Source organism: Eptatretus burgeri, chromosome 17 (genome assembly GCF_056783735.1).
Source record: "Eptatretus burgeri isolate ZD-2024b chromosome 17, Ebu_testis_v1, whole genome shotgun sequence".
NCBI lineage: Eukaryota > Metazoa > Chordata > Myxini > Myxiniformes > Myxinidae > Eptatretus > Eptatretus burgeri.
In genome coordinates this window covers 48974130-48988679 of record NC_140977.1, presented here as the reverse complement: position 1 = coordinate 48988679, position 14550 = coordinate 48974130, and the positions used below count along the sequence as shown (strand labels likewise).

General features: G+C 40.4%; 1 long non-coding RNA gene across 19 annotated transcripts in view; it reads right to left on the bottom strand.

The window, feature by feature from the left end:
- LOC147010039 (uncharacterized) overlaps positions 1-14550 on the bottom strand; it is a 193865-nt gene that overhangs the window by 118185 nt on the left and 61130 nt on the right. For 17 of the 19 annotated variants that reach the window (XR_015052696.1, XR_015052695.1, XR_015052693.1 and 14 more), the window contains one exon: positions 13577-13845. The exons of 1 other annotated variant lie outside the window; for it this stretch is intronic. This is a non-coding gene — a long non-coding RNA (uncharacterized LOC147010039). Of the gene's footprint in view, positions 1-13576; positions 13846-14550 lie in introns of those variants that run through there. One more of the 19 variants, XR_015052694.1, reaches the window with a different exon arrangement.

Genomic DNA, 14550 nt, shown 5'->3' with positions numbered 1-14550 from the left:
GATGGACCTCGAGGTCTTTATTGCCCCTTCGGCTCGGAGGGAAGACGAGCTGAGGGAAGAGAACATTCTGACTTCCTGGCAGCGTTCGCGCGGCTGGACGACCGCACCTTCCCGGAGCACCAGTCGCCAAAAGAAACGGACTAGGGCAGCCGAACCCAGAGGAGGCGAGATGAGGTTATCTCCCGTGATGAGATGGTCGACCGCTTGTTGTAATGCGCCAGACGAGACCCTCGGATGCGTGGGATGCACTCAGCCACATACCCAGACAGAAGACGCGCTCGAGCAGACGGGTCACGATCATTAATTCTCTTTCCGTCACTTTCAGGGCACGTTCCACTCCCCGTCGCCTGCTCCCATTGAGCGGAAAACGACGCATACCCTTATTTGGCGCCAAGCCAGAACCAAACGTTTCGTGACCATGTTTGGTGCGAAATCCACACCACCTGGGGCATGGAATTCCGCACATGCCGCGAGCACGCGAAGAGCGTGGACAATGCCGTGAGCAGAGTGTTGTTGTTGGTGATGTAAAAATTCTAACTATAAAATAATTCACAGCGCATGTACAATTGATCACCTATTAAACATAGGACCGGACCCTACCTAGAAACCCATACTCACCGATATAACTGATCTATAAGGACTCTGGCTGTTGTGTGCTATGGGTTCCGGATTCGTAACACTACCGCCTCCCATTGTTAGACTCCTCCCGAGTCGTTGAATTTTCGTGTGATCAGCATGTGTAAGTTCTCCCCGAGTACGATTTACCTACAGATTCCTGAGTGCAACATTTTTTCATACGTGTCCCAAAAATAAATAACCTAGTGCGCTGCGTAACTATCAGACTCATACAGACGACTTAACTAAATTGTTGGCGCTAAGACGAACACACAAGTGGGTTAAACTTATTCATAATCTCAACTAATATTTACCCTAACCATGGCCCAGGACCTGTCATCTGTGGGATAAAGGCACAGCAAAGTCAACAGTTTTGTGTGGGTGAGTGCACAGCAGCTGAAGGTCAGTCATCCTCAGCGCCTACTCAAAAGGTCCCCCTTGTGTGTTTCTTTCCGTGAACCATCTTCTTCGTTCCTTTCTTACCCCAGCTCCTGGAGGCAACTCACCGAAACACGACAGGCCATGCACCATCCCACAGGCCATTTGAAGTGGCCTTTATGCAAGAACAGGGAGGTAGCTGGCTGCTCAATGCAGTCCCTGGCTCCTCGTGAATGGATGGACAGGATGCAAAAACACAAAGAGTGATGAATGATGGGGCTGCCTGCAAAACACTTGCTGGATGATCCTGACGCACATGGTTGGATGGTGACATGGAGCAATGCAAACAGGGGCAGCAGGCAAGTGGTCATGGCAAAGGCAGGCAACGAGGCACGGTAAATGCGGACCAGGAACTGTAGCACAACAGGCCGGCATATGAAGCTGGCCGGCCTCGGGTATGGTCCGTGAGGTTCTGTGGAGGGAGTGTGGTGGTGCCGGACGCTCCGAAGGCGTGCTCAGACCTAACCTACCATCTCCCCCCAACCTATCGCCTTTGCCTGGCTCTGTCCACACCCACTCCCTTTGTTTGCAACAAGAAAACAATAAAATTTAGCCCCCTTTTATATTATTTTATTATATATATATATATATATATATATATATATATATATATATATATATATATATATATAATTTCTTTTTCTCCATAATTTCGTCTCCCTCACCCCCTTTATCGTCTTTGTCCGGCTAACCTTACCTGTCCATCTACTCCCAACCCCTTAGTTCCTTCTTTTTTTTTTTGGAGGGGACCAAGGGAGAGACTGGCGTCCTGTCTCGAGGCCCAATGAAGCCTCAGAATAACCTCACACATAATTCAGCCATCTTACCAAGGTGGGTCCAGCGGCCTACGGAGAGCAAAGGGATGGATGGTGCGAAGGGGTACATTGTTTTCTAATTCCCCTAGCATGAATAATAGTGCTGTGGCATGGCTGGAAAAAAAATAGGTAACCCCTCCCCAGGGTAGAACAAAGCACAACCATATTTTTTTTTGGTTTATTCGGATGTCTGAAGTAGGAAATGGATGGTTGTGAAAAAATATATTGGGGATAGCATGTATTTTTGGTGGAATTTGTAATTATAGTGCCTGAAATTTTTTGTGCGTTTCGGAAAATCATAAAAATAATAAAAATGACTTAAATCTTCAATTATATTATCAACCAATTTTCACAATTCGAATGTCATTTTGTACAGAATCAAAAGTATGTTGCTTTCAGATCATCTCACTTGCTAAATCTGAATCATTAAGTTTTCAAAGCTGAAAAAATGTGATTTTCCTCACTCATTTTATTCCGAAATGCTATCTTACATTTTGTTGCATACTAAAAATTTTTACTTTAACACTGAAACTAGCAAATATATTTAACAAAACATTCTGCATAAAATGGTCCTGAATATGAAATTCACAAAGAGATTTAATCAAAATCATCACTGTCCAAATCACTCTCATCTGCAGCAAAAGGGGCTTCACGTTTGTTGTCACATTCCATACCGAGACATGAACAGAAGTCAGTGCAAGGCAATCCTAATGCCAAACAGTGGCACTTCTGTGAAGTCTTGCATTCAGCATCCATACAGTACATGTGAGTTAGGTCTCGGACTTCAATGGGTGCAGCCTCTTTCACATAGTAAACAGGTTGCATGGAAGATGTGTCCTCATCCCATCTCCAGCCATTACCAATTGGGCTCAACTGTTGTGGTTTCGAAACTTCACATTGCATCCATATAATTAACTGGTACTTGGCACGCAACACATGTTGAAGGAAAGCATCCTCAGTTGGAGGAAATGCTGATGCAGGTTTGTCACTCTTGCAAGCAAATTCATACCGTAACTCATCTAAGGTTGTACATAAGTTGCGATTGGATTTATTTTTGTTTCCATACAATGCTAATGTGTACCGATGAGCATCCTGCAGGTTTTCTGTCAAATCAGGAGTTGTGCCCAGGGTGCTCAGAGCAGGAAGATCCTCTGCATATTGAACTAGCTTACTGAAGGCTGTAAACTTGCCAATCTTGTAGAGACTACTGGTGCTATCACACCCAGTAAGGGCGTGTGCAGATGGTAAGGCACGTGCTGCATTCTCTCCTACATTTTGACAGATACTATGAACCGGTATAAATCTTTCCCTATTTGTTCTTTGTCCAGTGTGTCCAGAATGCATGTATGTTAACTTTGGCAAGTTGCCTTCATTTAGATAGTAAACCAGCAAGACGAGGACATCTGTATCATCTGACTTCACAATCAGCCTTTCATGAGATGATGCTAGATCAATGGCATGAAGAAGCATCCGAGTGTCTGCTTCTTCTTGTGTGCTGAAGAGCTGGAGAAGATTTCTTTTTCCATTTGAGTCAATGGTTACAACTCTCTCAGCTTCTGGAAATCTTCTTCTTCAAAATCTTCAGTTGAATAATGACTCGTATTTAATTAGTAGAAAAAAACATTACCATCTATATCGAGATACTTTTTTTCATTAACGGATTCAACGACCACATTTTTTACATTAAAGGGAATTTGAAAATGATCCTTAACTACTATCGAACGAAATGTCATTTCACCTGATTTTTTAACATTCTTTATTTCATCAGGACTTACATCTTTAGCGTTGTTGAAAAAAATACAAATTTCTCCTTGCGTATCACAGATGGTCTTATGTTTTCTTTCTGAAGCTTCATCCGTAAGATTTTACTTTTTTATACTTTTTCTTGTTTCATTGCTTTTTCTAGTTATGAATATATTTCCAGAAGGAGAGGAGAAACTTTTGTTGGAGAGACTTTAATTGATGTTCTTCCAGATATACTTAAAGCCCTCCCATTGAAGGAAATTGAAGAACTCATATTATTCACCATAATTGTTTTTATCCAATTCTTGTTATATTTATCTTTGTTCACTTTTACATCCTTGACATATTTCTCAGTATCTTTTACAAATGAAAAAATTGATTGAAACTTGTCTTTTGTTGTCTTGAAACATTGTATTTATTAAGTGAAAAAAGTTGGAGGATAAAATGGTTTAAAGCACAGATTCACTTATAAATTAAACTAAATTTTCATCAAGAAAATTTTATTTTAAGCAAAGTTTTATTATGTAAATATGGTGAATACAATGTGCTGCAATGTTTGTAATCATGAATATAAATGTTATAAAAAAAAACACCTTCAAACCAACAAACACGCATTCAATCTTTTCAGACAAATATCTCCACTTGACCAAGACACAAAACATTGTGATAGATGTGATAATGATATTCTTAATTTTTTTTTTAATAAAAAACACCTTCAATCACACAAACACAAGAGCAATGAAGAAAGGGAAGCTAAATCCTCCATTGAAAACACTGATTGGGGCATTTAAAGAGCATATAGAAATATGATTGTTTCACTTTCAAGACCCTGGACCATCTTCAATCATGGAAGCTGTTGATATGGTTAAACAAAGTATTGAAACTATAATTAAAAACACATTAAGTGAAATGAAAACTTTTAAGTTTTATATGGGATTAAAATTGAATATGGTAAAACAAGATGATGAAACTTCTCCCTATATGAGGACAAACTCTCACTTTATCTCATCATTTTTTGATTTTGTAAGACTAGTGTGGGCCCATAGGTACGTGCCCGTAGGTGCATGCCAGTATGTGCAGCTTCGTTCCTTCGCTCTCGTAAACGATGACTGGATTGGGGCATTTTTTCAATTAGATCGGACCAACCGTATCAAAAATGGCCTTAACTTGGGAAACACCTGGGAAACATACTCAGCTCCCCAGCGTCAATTGTGACATCATACCAAACGAAGAAGAAGAAGAATTGTAACATCCCCTCTCTCTCCCCCCCTCTCTCCCCCTATTCTCACCCCTCCTCTATCGCCCCTCCTCTCTCACCCCTCTCTCTCTCTCGCCCCCACTCTCACCTCCTCTCTCGCCCCCTCCTCTCCCCCTCTCTTGAATTGTGACGCCCCTCTCTCTCTCTCACCCCTCTCTCCCTCCCCTCTATCGCCCCCTCTCTCGCCCTCCTCTTTCCCCCCTCCTCTCTCACCCCTCTCTCTGTAAATGTATTCACAAATGTCTACCAAGCATAACAATTAATTCAAACCTTGGGAAAAAACAGGTTTCAAACCCTTGGGAAACAGCTGTTTCCCTTGGGAAAATTCAAACCTTGCGATTAATTCAAACCTTGGGAAAAAACAGCTTTCAAACCTTGGGAAACACTTGGGAAACAGCTGAAATGGATGAAGAACTATATCAAACCTTGAAAAGGCACTTACTCAGATCCCCAGCGTCGATTGTGACGTCATACCAAACGAAGAAGAAGAATTGTGACATCAATCGTGCAAAAAAAAAAACAAATAAATAAAATACATTAATTGTGATGTCATTCGTGATGTCATAGCACCATGTCCTGTCATTGGTTGACAGACATTGGTCATTGTATCACGTTATTCTTTTTATTACTGCCAATTATTGTGCTATTATTATTATTATTATTAATATGCTGATATCATTATTCTGAGATATCTTTGGGAAAAAATGGCATGATGACGTGATAAGGTGGAACGACACTTCAGCTGCGATATATACACCTTTACAACACTGAAAAAAGCAATAAAATGGCCGTAACTTGGGAACCGCTCATCCGATTAATATCAAACCTTGAAAAGGCACATCCGCGGGTCCCCGACAATATTCCTGGCAAGTTTCAATCAGATCGGACCGGTGGTTGTCGAGAAACAGCGGTTGCAGACAGACAGACAGACACACACACACACACACAGATTGCTGGAATTATAGATAGATGTGATGTTTACGATGAACTCCAGAGACAAGAGCAAGATGTTGATAACGCTGTGGTCGGTAGTGGATTTACTCTTACAAAAATAATCTTTTTAGATATACACATCTTCAAATCAGATCCTCTTCAAGCTTCTTCTTGTATTGATTTATCAAAAGAGATAAAACTTAAGAAAGCGGTTGTTAATATTCAAAACAAAGATAATAAATGTTTTCTATGGTCTGTTCTTGCTCACGTACAGTACATCCTCCACAATGGAATCCTGAAAGGGTTGAACATTATAAGAAATACGAAAATACATTAAATGTTAAAGATTTAAAGTTTCCAATGTCATTGAGAGATATTCCTAAACTTGAGAAAATTAATAATCTATCTGTTAATGTATATGGATTAACGGATACAAACAAAGTTCAGATATTAAAATTTTCAAACAACTATAAAAATGATGAAACGCACATTGACCTTCTCCACTTTACTTCAAAGAAAAAAATCACATTCTACTTTCATCAAAAATTTCTCAAGATTAACCAAATCACAACCATATAAGAGAAAATGTAAAACGTATCCTTGTAAGAGATGTCTCAACTCCTTTCACACAAAAGAACGATAAAATCAACATTCAATCATTGCAGTAATCATAAATCAACCGTAATCAATTTACCCAAAGCAGTTCAAACATATCATTCAAAGATTTTAACAAATCTATAAAACATCCTTTTGTAATTTATGCTGATTTTGAAAGTATTCTTGAAAAGATAGATACTGTTTCTCCAAATCCAAATAAATGATACACAAATAAATATCAAAAACCTACTCCTTGTGTTTTCTGTTATTTTATCAAATCATCGACAACAACAAATTGGAATACAACAAGTTAGAACTTTATAGAGGCGAAGATGCCCCAGAGGAGTTTGTAAGACGATTGGAAAAAGACTGTATAAGACGAAGAGAAATAATGATTAAAACCTATATACCAATGTCATTAACAAAGGGAGAGAAAAAGGAATTTAGAAAGAACAGTATCTGTCATATTTGTGAGGCGAAAATTGAGGGAGAGGTCAAGGTGAGGGATCACTGTCATCTTACTGATAAATATAGAGGTCCAGCTCATTCCCGTTGTAATCTTAATTACAAGCCTCCAAACTTTATTCCTGTCTTTCTTCACAACAACGCTCACTATGACACACATCTGTTTATAAATTAACTTTCAAAGACATCTGGAGATATTTCTGCCATTCCTAACACAGATCAAAAATACATTTCATTCACAAAAACAATTCATACATCCCCCATAACCCATATCAGATTTCTTGACACATACAAGTTTATGTCAAGTCCAGTATCTAACTTAGCATAAAATATTAAAAATTTACCGAATCTTAAGTCACATTTCTCAAATCAAGAAGAGATTTCTCAACGGCCACGCACGTACTGGCACGCATGTATGGGCATGTGAGAGCGAAGGAACAGCCTGTGTGGTTTTTGTTTCTGGCACGTGGTTTTAAAGTTGTTTTTTTTTTTGCGCGAAGGAACGGCCTGTGTGGTTGTTGTTTCTGGCATGCGGTTTGAGGTTTTTTTTGTTTTTTTTGCACGTACGGCCACGCACGTACGGCCATGCACATACGGGCACGTACTAGTAATAAGAATGAGGACAACTCTTACCTGATGTATTATGATGCGAACAATTTGTATGGGTGAGTTGTGTGTCAATCTTTACCTGATGAAAAACTTAAATGGGTTAAAGAAAAACATTATGAAAAAGTTTTACTTCACATTGTTATCGGCTCTCAAAAAGAATTGGATGAAGCTGAAGTTGGATATTATTTTGAGGTTGATTTAAAATATCCAGAAGAACTTCATAACAAACATAAAGATCTACCTTGTGCCCCTGATAAAGAAATTCCAAGAAAAGAATGGTTAAGTGATGACCAACGGTCATTGAACATAAAAGGTAAATCTCCAGAAAAACTACTTACAACATTAAATGATAAAGAAAGTTATGTTTTACATCAAAGGAACTTGAGACAATATTTATCTGCTGGGTTGAGAGTGAGAAAAATTCATCGAATTTTGAAATTTAAACAAAGTCATTGGTTAAAGAAATATATTGATTTTCATACAAAAAAGTAAAACAGAAGCAAAAACAGATTTTGAGGACTTTTATAAATTAATGAATAATGCTGTATTTGGAAAGACTATGGAAAATGTTCGGAATCGACAAAACGTAAGACTTTCTACATCTTGGAAACGGGCTTTAAAGTTAATTAACAGACCAAGTTTTGAATGAGAGGAGATGTTTTCAGAGAACTTTTGTGCTATTTATTTGAAAAAGAGAGTAATGAAATGGATAAACCTATTTATATAGGAACATCAATTCTTGACTTGTCAAAGTCGTTATTGTATGACTATTACTTTAGTAATTTAAAATCAAAGTATAAGGATAATGTGTCATTGTTATTTATGGATACACATAGTTTTATAGTAGAAATTAAGACAAGTGAAGTGTATGAGGATATGATTGATAATATTGATACATATGATACAAGTAATTATAAGTCTGATAGAATGTTGTTTTCATAAAAGAATAAAAATGTTATTCGTCAGTTTAAGGATGAGTTGGGTGGAAAGGTCATGAGTGAATTTGTGGGTTTGAGATCAAAGTCTTATGCTTTTACACATATTGACAATAATAACATTGAAAAGTATGATAAGAAGCGAAAGGGAATAAAGAAAAATATTGTTACGAATTTAGAATACGATTGCACACAACATTCAGGTTCCTTTTGCTCAGTTATGTCGATAAGTGCATGTTCCCTAGATAGCTCACCTTCCATTGTTTAATGGGCAGAAATTGATTAAATGCACTGTGATTTAATTTAATAGTTATGGAGCGATCACAACACAAAGGAAGCCGACCCTCCCCTTCTTCTGGGAAGAGGAAGAAGAGCCCTCCCATCCTGTGATTCATGACGTAAGCAACTCCCTCCCTCCCGCGGTTGTGCGGGCACGGGGGGATTAGTCACGCCGGGAGTGGGGGAGGGGCGGAGAAGGATAAAGGAGAGATTCTCTGCTTGGTTCAGTAGGCCTTCGGGTTCTGCTTGGCTCAGGTTAGGGTTGAGGCTTTTTGAAGGCTTTTTTCTTCAGCTTCGCTTTTTAGCAGGCCTTCGGGTTCTACTTGGCTCGGGTTAGAGTCGAAGGCTTTTTGCTTCGGCTTGGCTTTTCAGTAGGCCTTCGGGTTCTACTTGGCTCGGGTTAGGGAGAAGGCTTTTTGGTTCTGCTTGGCTCGGTTCGCTTTTTGAGCTCTGGCTTTGTTCAAAGAGAGGTGGTTCGCTTTTTGTGCTTGGTTCATCGAAAGAGAGTTGAGCTGGTTGCTCGGCTCGAGCTTGTCGGTTGTTGTTCATCGAGAGAGGAGCGCCAGTTGTGAGAGTCACGCATGTTTTGGCTCTACTTCGTCGTTCGGCTGGCTCTTCTTGGTTCTTGGAGCTCTTTGTTCTCCGCTTGGTTCCCGGCTTGGTGTGACTCATTGGCTTCATCTTGGAGGTGGTTCTTTGAGGAAGCGACGCATCGACGGGAAGGATCGATACCTCGTCTCACCAGCACGTGTTGAGAAGCGCGAGAGGATTCGCTGGAGCTCGGGAAGGATCGTGGTTCACGCGATTGGATCCAGCACACTCGCGCTGGAACCCGGGTCCAAGCAGCTTGAAGACCACACGAGGTGGAGAGGTTCGAGATAGGTTTGGGTTTCAGCTCATCTGTCCCTCCGAGTTGAAGTCCTTATTAAAGGCATCAGCCACCATTTCTTCGGTGTGTGTGTGTGTGTGTGTGCGTGTGTGTGTGCGCGCGCGCGCGTGTACATGTGTTTGTGGGCCCATCTAATAGGTAGGAAACTGTTAAGTACCTGTGTTGTATTTGCTTTACATTTAATAATAGAAATCGGCTGTAGGTTTTTGCTCGTGTCTTTTTCCCCATCCCCCCATTCATTGCATTGCCTGTATCAAAATAAATGTCTCCATTGTTAAATGTCACCTGCTCGTTGCATCCCTTCTTCACATTGACTGCCATGGAGCGTTCGGAATGTTAGCTGGCTGTTTATAAGCCGATAAAACGAACATATGGTCCGACAGGGCTTGGCGATATATAACCGCTCGACAATCGCATGAAGCGGAACGAGCTGCTTAAGCAGCTCGTTTTCATGCAGGTCCCGTTGAGGTATAAACTCCCAGCATTTCTGTCCACGCGAATAGTTAGGTTATCGACAATTCGGCGATTGACCCTGTTGCACGTGGACAGAAGAGTTGGCTGGTTTATGGTGTGGTTAACAACACCTGTAGCTGGGTTTCGGCATTGATCCGGAAGCTACGACTGGATTGCTCGTTCGTTGAGTGCGCGCGGCCGCAATATCGCTAAGGGCGGTCGCCCGCACGCCGGACGGGCGAGAATCTACAACAATATAATCAAGGAAACAATAAACGTGAAACATTATTACAACTCTTTAACCTAAAAGAAGGAAGAGTACAGAAAAATGAATACAATAAGAAGTTATAAATATCAATTATATACAGAAGGGATAAATAAGAAAGCATGAGGAGCTTTTGATGATAAAAGATATATTTTAGAGAATGGAATCAAGAGTAACCCTTATGGTAATAAGTGTAAGTATTAAGGGGCTCCCGCCATCATTTTACTGATTTATAAATGAGAGAACCAAGCAATAACCAAACCAAAGAGTGGAGATGTAATCAGCCTTGGTATTTAAATGGGAAACATAATATAAAGAATGTGAGAAATATCAAACAAGTCTTATTGAAGAAAATTAATAACCGGGGTAGAAGTTGATAAAACAAATAAGCGGATATATTTAATTACAAATAAGTTGGAGGATGTCAAGAAAAAAATTAATATCCTTGAATGGACTGAAAACTTTGATGGTCATCAATTGAAGAAGCCGGTCGGCGACATGGGTGATCACTACATAATTGCATACTAGTCATACAGCTTTTGATGGATCGGGCTGAAGATTTTTGACAGAGGTTGATTAGAGTACGCATAAAAGCCTGGAAGCCGATTTTTGATTTTCGAAAAAATTAATTTTTTAAGATTTTACAAAAAATTCAAAGTCCCGTTGTTAGGCAACGGTGGTGTCCATAGCAACGGTGCTCAAAAGCATATAACTCGATGCTGGTATGAACCGACCTGTCAGGTTTCATCGAAATCGGTTGACTCCTCGAGCCTCCAGAGCTGTCCATTACAAACAAACAAACAAACATACATACAAGCTGGTAGGCGACATGGGTGATCGCTATATAATTGCATACTAGTCATACAGTTTTTGATGGATCGGGCTGAAATTTTTTGACAAAGAGATTGATTATAGTACGCTTAAAAGCCTTGAAGCCGATTTTTGATTTTCGAAAAAAATTTTTTTTTATGATTTTTCAAAAATTTCAAAGTCCCTTTGCTTGGCAATGGTGGTCTCCAGAGCAACGATGCTCAAAAGTGTAGAACTAGATCCTGATATGAACCTACATGTTAAGTTTCATCGAAATTGGTTGACTGCTCTGGCCTCCAGAGCTGTCCATTATATACAGACAAACAAACAAACATACAGACAGACGGAAAAAGTGAAAATAAGGGTACTCTAGCGACCACCGAACAGACGGAAAAAGTGAAAATAAGGGTACTCTCGCGACCACCCAACAGACAGAAAAAGTGAAAACAAGGGTACTCTCACGACCACCCAATAAGGGTACTCGAGCGACCACCCAACATACAAACATACAAACATACATACAGAGAGACGGAAAAAGTGAAAACAAGGGTACTCTCGCGACCACCCAATAAGGGTACTCCAGCGAAAACCCAACGTACCAACATACAAACATACATACAGAGAGACGGAGAAAGTGAAAATAAAGGTACTCCAGCGACCACCCAACAGACGGAAAGACTGAAAATAAGGGTAGTCTCGTGACCACCCAACAATGGAAAAACAATTTACTACAATCTCAACATGATATGTGGTTCAGGACGTGGTCAAACAGGAGCATTAAGAGAAGTTTATCATTTCCTTTCTGCTCAACAAAGACATTTAAATCAGGAACTAACTTCCAAAATAATCTTTGTGAATATACTCGATGGTGATGAATTTTATAATAAAATTAATTTATTCCTGAAAGTAGAACATAAACAAATATTCAATGGATTGCTCTTTGAATGGAATGAAAAATATAAAAGGAAAGAAGTGCTTTTATCAGTAAGTCTCAGTTTAACATTTGCTCAATGGGGCAGAGATCAGTCTCCTATTTTGACCTTTTGGGGCTTGAGACAGTCTCAATTTAACATTAGCTTGTGTCGGAGAGGGAGAAAATCAGTCTCCTGTTTTGGACTTTTTGGGCTTGATTCAGAGTTTATCATATGAAAAATTATGAAGCGTAGAACTAGATCCTGGTATGAACCTACCTGTCAAGTTTCATCGAAATTGGTTGACTCCCATTTTCCCCATTCATTTGTAAGGATGCCTGAGAAACCCCATTTATCCTCTACGAGCATCACCAGCGGGGCTTTCTGTCGGCTTTGTACCCCGACGATCAACCAGAGTTCCAAAGGGGCCTATCCGCATTTATTTGTAGCCAATACTCATATATTCATGATATTTGTATTATATACCAGTGCCTTCATGACTCTTGTGTTCATCTTTAATGCATTTTAACACAATTCGAGGTGGAAGATGTCATGTATTCATGTATCAGATCAACCGGAAACGTGGTCATCAGGAGGTGGGAACGAAGCTGCAGCATGAAGAAGCTCTGAGGTTTCTGTGTGTGGAACACAATAAAAGATTGATGGAGCACTCAAACTGCTTTCCTTGCCAGCTACATTACACGTGTGTTGTGATGCTGTAGCACGTGATGCGAGGCAATGCAACGTCGCATGATTCTGCAAAACCCAAGGCAGCACCTCGTCACGGGATGGAGCACCTCGTCACGGGATGGAGCACCTCGTCACGGGATGGAGCACCTCGTCACGGGATGGAGCACCACGTGATGGGATGGAGCACCACGTGATGAAACAGGTGAACCCAACACGACGCTGAACGTCGAGACTTGATGTCACAACTCTCACACCACAGGATTCACGATTCCAGTGGCGAGAGGATGTGTATGGGAACTGCAGTCATGATGGGATAAATCTGTTCAAGAGAGTATGATTTGATGGAAGAATTCCCACGGGAAATAAAAGGGAATGAAGAATATAGAAAAGGGAAAGTTAAACAAAATGGGAACCCACGATTAACCTCCCTCCAAAAACAAGATCACAAGAAGCGAATACTTAGATATCGCACGACTGGGGGCAGTAAAAGGTGAAGAATGATGAATCAATATTGCTGTTATAAAATTTAAATATAGACACGGTGAATTAGCATGGATGATGGGAAGAGTTGTGACTTGGACAAATTTCTATTTATAGCCCTCAGATCAAAGGGACGTAAGAGGCCATAAGTGTGACAGAAGACACAGGACATAATAGCCAATTATATAACGCCGCGCTGTAATAATCACCGAGGATTTCTCCCATGGACCATATTGTGTTTTGGAGGTTCAAGGACGTGGTGTCACGTGGACGATGTCTGCTGACGCGGATTGGCCACACTGAAGCAACTTGCTTCTAAAATGGCCAAATCAAAGGTAATTACACTCAAGGGGACGGCGTGGTACCCGACCATGTTATGAAAACACAAAGGTGACGAGCTGAAGCATTTATTGTAAGCTACAGGTACATGATGGATGGACAAACATGAAATAGAGATTTTACATTCATTGATGTGATCAAGGGTTGATATTTGATGAGAAACTGTTCATGTTTATAATCATTGTTAACAATCACCACATCGCAGGAACATCAATCAGAGGAAATGGTGAAACAGGTGTCTTGTTGTAAGAATGGGATGAGAAGCTGTGCAGAGGTGTGTCCGATCATGGTCTTGGAACTCTTATTCAACCTGATGAACCACTTGGGGTGAGAAGATAAGATGTAATACCACGGATTGTTCATGAGATTGGTGAATCATGTCAATAAGTAATTCCAAACAGATCCTCCCTTCGACTGGATGAACAAATATTAACATTTTAGACACAATGTGGATCTCACACACCACACCCCACACCCCAAACCCTTATCTCTTCATCTTTGCCCATGGTATCTTCAACAAAACAACCACAAATATAAAGGAAAGACAAAGCTCCTGTAACTGTAACAGTGACCGTGACATCCTCCATGAAGTGTGATGTTCCTCTGGGAGGAATCATCACCTGTTCTCACGGTGTCAGAATGATGGTTTTAATTTCACAGAATCGGAACTCGAACCCAGGATAACACACCTCGATGTTGTGTGAGATGCGAAGCTACCTGCCTGACAGCTGTCTCCCATCAACGAGTGGTTCATGGATTGAGAAGTACAAGGTGGGGCGGGGGTTGGAAGGATTGGGGGCGGGGCTTGTGGGGGGGGGCAGAGTTCCCACTGACCTCGAAAGTCAGGGAAAGTCAGGGAATTGAGGTTGGTCAGGGAAAGTCAGGGATTTTTTTGTTGGTCAGGTAAATGTGTGATTAGTGCCTAATGATCTTAATTACTACGCTTTATACCCAGTCAATTATTTTGTTCATTATTATAAAAGTTTTCTTTGTTGCTCTTTTCATGAAAGTCAGAGCTGTACAGTT